The following is a 7,957-nucleotide window of genomic DNA, read 5'->3' on the forward strand; positions in this document are numbered from 1 at the left end:
ACCCGTTGCAGGGTTCTTGAGTCACTCTTCTGGCCAGAAACCTCTGTGGCCAGTAGCATCTTTTCTCAAGTTTTGATCAGGCCCACTGAGCTCATTCCACCCACTTAGCCTGGCACACTGCACTCAGCTCATGCTACCAGCCAGGATCCCACACCTGCCAAGGGAGAGCCAGGCGTGGAGTGGTGAAGAGTATATAAGCAAGTGAGCATGGGTGCAGACTCTCTGTAGGGCTGCAGCTGGACCAGGTACACAGCAAGCAGCTTCCACAGCTGCCACCGGGAACACAGTGGCACCCAGAAGCTTGGAGACTCCAGGAACCGCAGGGCCCCAAAGAGGGTGTCATAGCCCTGGCTCTGGGAGCTCCCATGTCTGGGCTCCCCAAAGGGCTGTAGCTCTTCTCTCCTTCTCTTTAGCTCATCCACGTCTGCCACGTATTTGTTGTGTAGAGTTGAGCACTGCACTTGGGCGGGACACATCACCTCCCTCCTCCATGGCACACAGACCCAACACGAGGCAGAGACACACAGACCCACAGCAGGGTGGGGACATTCCCATGCCGCGTGCACACACACACAGACCCACATATGGACAGGGGTACCCTCCCGTGCTTGGCCTCAATGCAGGCCTGCTGGGCCCGTATGTGGCTGTCGTCCTCATCACCCTCATGGTTCAGCTGGCACTCTTCCAGCCCCCTGGGGGATGACCAGAATGACCATCAGAGATGGACCTGGCCAGGAGATGTCTGACCACACCCCAACCCCAGGGCTAACATCCATGCTTCTTCCCCACATTTCCTGCTTGCCAGTAAAGCCTTCAATAAACATACAAACAAAAAACGGAATGGTTCAGCAAATTCAGTCTGCGTGCATGCAGTGCCAGGACCATGGGGAGCGGATCAGTCCTAAAGACAGATGTAAAAGCTGCAATGGAAGGAAGATAGTTCAAGAGAAGAAACTTCTAGAAGTTCATATTGACAAAGGCATGAAAGATGGCCAGAAGATAACATTCTATGGTGAAGGAGACCAAGAACCAGGACTGGAGCCAGGAGATATTATCACTGCTTTAGATCAGAAGGACTATGCTGTTTTTACTAGATGAGGAGACCTTGGCATGTGGATGGACACACAGCTGGTTGAAGTATTGTGTGGCTTCCAAAAGCCGACGTCTACTCTTGACAACTGAACCACAGTCACCACCTCGGAGATATCAAGTGTGTACTAAATGAAGGCATGCCAATTTACCGTAGACCGTATGAAAAGGGTCACCTAATCACCGAATTTCAGGTAAACTTTCCTGAGAATGGCTTTCTCTCTCCTGATAAACTGTCTTTGCTGGAAAAACTCCTATCGGAGAGGAAGGAGTAGAAGAGACTGATGAGATGGATCAAGTAGAACTGGTGGACTTTGATCCAAATCAGGAAAGACGGCACCATTACAATGGAGAAGCATATGAGGATGATGACCATCACCCCAGAGGTGGTGTTCAGCGCCAGACCTCTTAATGGGCCAGTGAATAACACTCACTGCTGGCATTTTATGTGCAGTAGTGAATGAGTAAGACTGTAATCATAATATGCTCACTACTTGCTCTTGTTTTTGTTTTAATATTTTGTTTTAACTATACTAGTGCTTTAAAAAGTTAAATGAAGAATAAAAGCAAATAGAAAAGCTCAAAAAAAAATATCCTAATCCTTTCTGCAACTGGTCATTCTGACATCTGCTCAGCTCTGGCTGAGCCCAGGGCTTTTAGGGGCCTCAGTGGGGAGTAAGTCCATGCTGATTGGTCCCTGGGCGGCCATGGGCAGGCCCAGAAGAGGCACCACAAGTTCCCACTCTGGTCTGTGGGACTGGCAGCCTGGCCCTCAGCCTTCAGGCCCTCCCTGGCCTGAAGGGGCAGGGCTCCCATTGTCCCCAGCTCCTGCTGGCTCCATGGAATGTGCAGCCCCAGCCACACCTCCCTGCTGCAGCCAGCATGATGGTAGCAGCAACTCCAGATGGGCTGCCACTGCCATGACTACCACTCTAAGTCACCATTGTCTCTTCCCTCTCTTTGGCTTACTGCAAAGGCTCCTAAGTGGTCTCTGCTTCCACTATTTTCCACTGCAGTGCATTCTCCACACAACAGACAGATCTTTTCCTTTGTAATTTTTAATATGCATTTTTAAAAACCTACATAAAAGTATAGTATAATAAAACCCCAGTTATTTAATTATTTTTCTGAAATATATCAAAGCAAATCCTAGGCATCATAAAACATCACCCCATGCCATTTCCATATTGTGCATCTCAAACGAATACAGACTTTCTTATTTCTTATTTATGTCTATCTCTCTCAGGATATGCTTAACAGACTTTCTTTTAGCCCCAAGTTATGCTATTATCACACTTAACAAAATAAATAATAATTACATAATATCCTCTCTCTAATACCAAGCCCATATTCAAATTTCCTAGGTTGCCTCAAAGATATGTTTTTACAATTAGTTTGTTTGAATAAGGATCCAAACTAGATCTAAACATAGTGTTTGCTTTTGTCCATTAAGCATCTTTCATTCTATAGTAATCCTCCCTTCTTTCTTTTCATGCCATTGATTATCCTCTTTAAAATATAAATCGATCAGGTCATTCCCTGCCTCAACCCTTCTGCTCCCCAACAGCTTACCTTTACAGTTAGAATAAAATCCAAAATACTTACCATGATCATATGATTTGGCTCTGTGTCCCCACGCAAATCTTATCTTGAATTGTAATCCCCCATTGTTGAGGGGCGACCTGGTGGGAGGTGACTGGGTCAGGGGCCAGTTCTCCCCTTGCTGTTCTTATGATACTGAGTGAGTTCTCAGACCATCTGATGGTTTTATAAGTGTTTTATAAGTCTTGCTCACTTCTTCTCTCTCCTGCTGCCCTGTGAAGAGGTCCCTTCTAATGTGAAGAAATTTATGAAGAAAAGAGGTTTAATAGACAAACAATTTCACAGGCTATACAGGTAGCATGGCTAGGGAGACCTCAGGAAGCTTATAATCATGGCAAAAGGCGAAGGAGAAGCAGGCAAGTCTCACATGGCCAGCAGGAGAAAGAGAGAGCAAAGAGAGAAGTGCCACACACTTTTAAGCAACCAGATCTTATGAGAACTCACTATCACAAGAACAGCATGAAGGAAATCTGCTCCCATGATCAAATCACCTCCCACCAGGCCCCCTTCACCACTGGGGATTAAAATTCAATGTGAGATTTGGGTGCGGACACAGAGACAAATTATATCCATGTGTATACATGGGAGACCTTCAGAATGAAGACCCCTGGAGGATCTCTTTGGAAGGGGTGATTGCTGTCTTATGAGAGTCAACTCCTTCTATTCAAGGGGAAAGGTTAAAAATGGGGAGTACTGCCTCCTTCAATCCTGGAGTGAGAGAGCTTTCGACGATCATTTAGAGAGCATCCTGTGTATTCTCTCAAGTTGGTCAGGTGAGAGGAGTGTTAGATATTGAACTTATGCTTGACTCACTGAAAAAACTTAAGTGGTAAGTCTGGGAAAACAGGACAGAGGGTGTTATATTGGTTCCAGTCTGCATTTTCAGAGCCTGTTGTAAAGAGAGATGCTTGAATATATTCTGTGGACTGACAGACCTTGCAAGAAAAATCAGAGAGCTGTTATCTTGAGTTCTGCTCAATGTGGGCATCTAGAAGAGGCAGTAATTCCAGCAAGAAGAAGAAGCTGAAAGTAGAGGCCTATTCTTCCTAGGGGCTAACAAAGAATAGCAAATAAACTCTCACAATTAAGATGCATCTACCTGGGCCAAATAGTCAGCTTTAACCATCTATCAGGCCTAAAGAACACAAAATATCCCAGGCCACTCTCGCAAGGACTGCCCCATCCCTTGCCACCACCAGCACCCCCTCACACACACTACCCCTTTGAAAGAAGCAATATACCAGTCAGGAAGAGGTAAGATGGGAAAGAAGACAAAATAAGACAGAAAAAAACTACACCTCCTTCCCCAGAGTCAGGATGCCATCAACTACAGGCCATAATTCAAAGGTGCTAATTCAACCTTTGGATGCAATAGAAGCACTTAATCATTGTTTTCCACCAGACGATCCAGTTTTTAAACTGAGGCTGTTTTTACAACTTAAAGTGACTAAAGGAATTGTCTATAACCTAGGAGTTGGTAGAACTATCATGAGATCTACCCACATTTCCATTATAGGAACATATCACGACCACTGCATATACTTCAAATACGCAGTGGATGACAAAAAATGTTATACTTTGAGACTACAAACAATGCATGTAGTTTGTCAGCTTGTTATCTGTCTCCCTTCACTGGCAGGCAAGCCTTGCAAAAGTGTGGACTTTGTCATCCTAACATTGTATCCTCAGAACCAAGAAGAAAGTCTGGCATGTATTAGTAATAAATATTATCTAATATTGATCAATGGGCTTATCTTTAGGTTCCCCAAGTTTCAGGTTTCCAAACAACTGACCTCCTGCTTTGGGGCTCATTTAAAGGGTCTAAGATCACTGTATTAGATAGGATAAGCTAACTGTCATGACAGCAACCCAAAATACTATTGGTTTAACAGAAAACAAGTTTATTTCTTGTTCATGAAAAGACCAATGAGAATATTTCTAGGCAACTCTCCTCCAACCAGTGACTCAAGGATCCAGGCTCTTTCCACTTTGTGATGCTATCCTCTTTAACACGCAGTCTCTAAGGCTTGGAATGGGAAAGGAGTGGAGTAAGGCAAAGCTGATCATTCATTTCCTTAGTTTATACATGGCATAATCATTTCTGCTTACATTCTTTTGCCCAGTGCTAGTCCTATGGGTACAGCTGAAGACAGTAGATTGAGGAACATGGAATCTAACTAGACAATTGCATCCTAACAATACCTCTACACTGTGGAAGGAGAGCTTGCATGTTTGGTGGTCAGCTATCACTGTTGCCTCAGTAGTCACCTGGAAGGACTGGTTTAAGGCCTGTCTTACTTTTATAAGTGAGTGCTCCTCCCAGCATAACGGAGCCCAGATCATGAACCCTTGCTAGATATCTGGGCTTGACTAACCCCAGTATTACCTCCCTGGTGCCTGCTGTTACTTAGTCCAGCTTCCTCTCAGCTTTACCATCTGTAGAAACCCTGCTATTTCATCAGGAATCTTAGAACTGAGTATCTGCCTGCCACATCAGTAAAGACATCCATACCTAGTTCTGTAGGCATAAAAAGCCAGGGTCCACCCCGACAGCTGGGTCAGCTTACAAGCACCAGTTCCATCCAACGAGGCCCCTCTGCTCTCACCCATGCTGCTGTGAGGAAACACTCAAACCTCTAAGAGCCCTAAATACCTCCTTCTCTTTACAGACAGAGAACTAGCACCCTGGAGCTGGTGGACAGTGGACGTCCACGGTCACACTGTCAGTAGCAGAGCTGGGATCAGAGCCCACACTTCTTGCCACTCTTTACATGGCACTACACATCAAAGGCTGCCATCTCCTCAATTCCCCAATCACCTGCTGTTCTACTCAAAGTGAACTTCTGTTGTCCCCATATCCTGAGAGCCTTCCCAGGCCTCTGCCCGGCCTTACGTCCTTCACTTGACCCCCAAGACACGCCTTCCCTGGCAGTCTTCTCCTACCTGCTGGGCTGGTACCCTATCCACCCTTTCTTCTTGGGTCTCCTTTGGAGATTTTCCTTCATGCTGAGCATCTCCGCAGCCCCACCTTTATGGGTGAGGAAACTTAACACCCAGAGGGCTGAGGTGACCTGTGGAGCTCACGCTGCCAGTTGTGCACTTTGAAGAGGGCTCATCCACACATACATCTTTTGCATCTCCCAGACACTCTTGGCCTTACCTCCCCTGTTTCATGCAGCTGTCACTCCTCGGTGAGCTCAGACCATCTTCAGCTCAAACCTGATCTGCATTATCCCAGCCCTGCTTGCTTCACTGTGTCTAGGTGAACCTGGAAACGACAGGGTTAACGTTGGCCAGGTTGTGGAGGTGCAAATCTCTAACCAAAGAGGGATGGGAACTAACTGAACGGTTCTCTTTCTTTCCTCCAGACAGACAATTGTGAGAACTTGAATGGCTTCTCAGGCAATCCTGTGCGACCAGGCAATCAGCGAGTAGCCCACTTGCCAGTGTGTCTTTGAATGAGCTCTCTCTTCATTCTGCTTCACTCCCTCTGACTCTCACTCATGCTGTCTGGTTCCCACTCTCCCAAGAAACCCTCACACATCAGCCTTTGTCTCAGGCTCTTCTGTCCAGGGACCCCAGCCTCACACAGAGACACAGTGGGGACGTCTGACTGCTCAGCTGGGTACCATGAGAGGGTGTTTGTCCTGGTTAATTTGCCATTCCCTATGTCTTGTCCTCAGTCTTGTTGGTTCAGAAACTTAACTTTTTCTCAACCAAAAGGGGCAGCCCCAATTACCCAAGCCACAGGATGCCAGTCTATTTAGTTACCCTAGAAGACAACTGTCAAAGAAGACAGAGTTTTGAGCACACCTAATGAGGGCATCTTCTCCCTGTAGCTGAGACAGGCTACATGGGCAGAGTGTGCCTCGGTGAGCAGCAAAGCCCTAGGAGTTCCAGAGGATTCTCAGCATCCTGGGACGCCGCTCCGCTGAGGCCCTCTTGGTGCATCAGAAGAGCCTTGCGGAGGAGATAACGGTGAGTTGGCTTGGCCATGTTTGCCCCGGTGACAGTCCTATTTTTCTGCTTCTATATCATCACTATTGTTTTTATTGTTATTATTATTGTAAAGAGGGTACTATTTGGAAAAATTATTAATGTGTCTTTCTCTTTTGCTTTTCAGAGAATATGACCTTTTCCCTCAATTGGCCTAAGCATTCCTCTGCCGTGGGAGAGATTACATTGTTCCAGAATAATGCAAAAAGAAATAAAGAGCTAATATTATGCTATTGACATTTAAAATGAGATTTCTCCGCAAGGCACTAATTTTTAGATTCAGGCTATTGTCTTGAGAGAGGAGGAATTGCCAGTTGACTAAAATGAGAAAATTAGAGGCGAAATATCTGGGCTGAGTCCGTGTTCTGCCATTTACCAGTTGTGTGACCTTGAACAAGTTACTGAATTTCTCTAGGACTTAGTCTCCTTATCTTTCAAATGGGGTAATAATAACACTGACCTCAGGGGATTTCTGTGAGAAATTAATGAGCTAATATATGCAAAACGTAATATTATTGAATTCTTTCTAGATGTCAAGCACTGTAACACTTAGAAGCAGTTAGAAGGTATCTGGAGCATAGCAAGTATTCCATAAGCACCGGCTACCATCTTCCAAACTCCTTTATCTTCCCCTTTAGTGTTGCAGAAACCAGCTTTTAGAAACTCTCTCTGTGGCAGATGCAGGATGGAACCCAGTGAGGAAAGCCTTCCTTCGGTCCTGAGGGATAATGGGGAAAGGAGATGAGAAAAAGAGAGAGAAATGAGAACACTCCCCATCACACATGATCACACATACCACACATACACGCACCACACATGCACAATATATGCCACACATACACCACACCACACTACACATACCACCTACCACGCACACCATATATGGACCACACATCACACCACACATATACACCATATACCACACATGCACACACTGCACATATGCACCGTACGCCACATATGCATACAGATGCCATATATGCCACACATGCACACCACACTTGCTACATACCACACGTACCATATACCACATATATAACACAACACACACACAGCACATACCTACATACATGTACATACACACCACATACATATTACACACACAGCACACACATACACACACACACGCACACACCTCTCAAGCCACCTACCACACACACACCACAGTTGGAACTGAGCTTCTGAAACATCCAGGAAATGAAAAGGGCTAAAAACACAGAGACCCCTCGTGGCAGAGCACAGACATGGGGGCTCAGTAGCCAGTTAGGCA

At 45.7% G+C, this 7,957-nt stretch overlaps 1 pseudogene across 1 annotated transcript; it reads left to right on the top strand.

Moving 5' to 3' along the window:
* Window positions 1-423: 423 nt before the first annotated feature.
* LOC108301174 lies at window positions 424-1,600 on the top strand (annotated as a pseudogene). The gene has a single exon (XR_001823761.2). The product of XR_001823761.2 is annotated as a dnaJ homolog subfamily A member 1-like (transcript).
* The last annotated feature ends 6,357 nt before the right edge of the window (window positions 1,601-7,957 follow it).

Source organism: Cebus imitator, unplaced genomic scaffold (genome assembly GCF_001604975.1).
Source record: "Cebus imitator isolate Cc_AM_T3 unplaced genomic scaffold, Cebus_imitator-1.0 Scaffold32, whole genome shotgun sequence".
NCBI lineage: Eukaryota > Metazoa > Chordata > Mammalia > Primates > Cebidae > Cebus > Cebus imitator.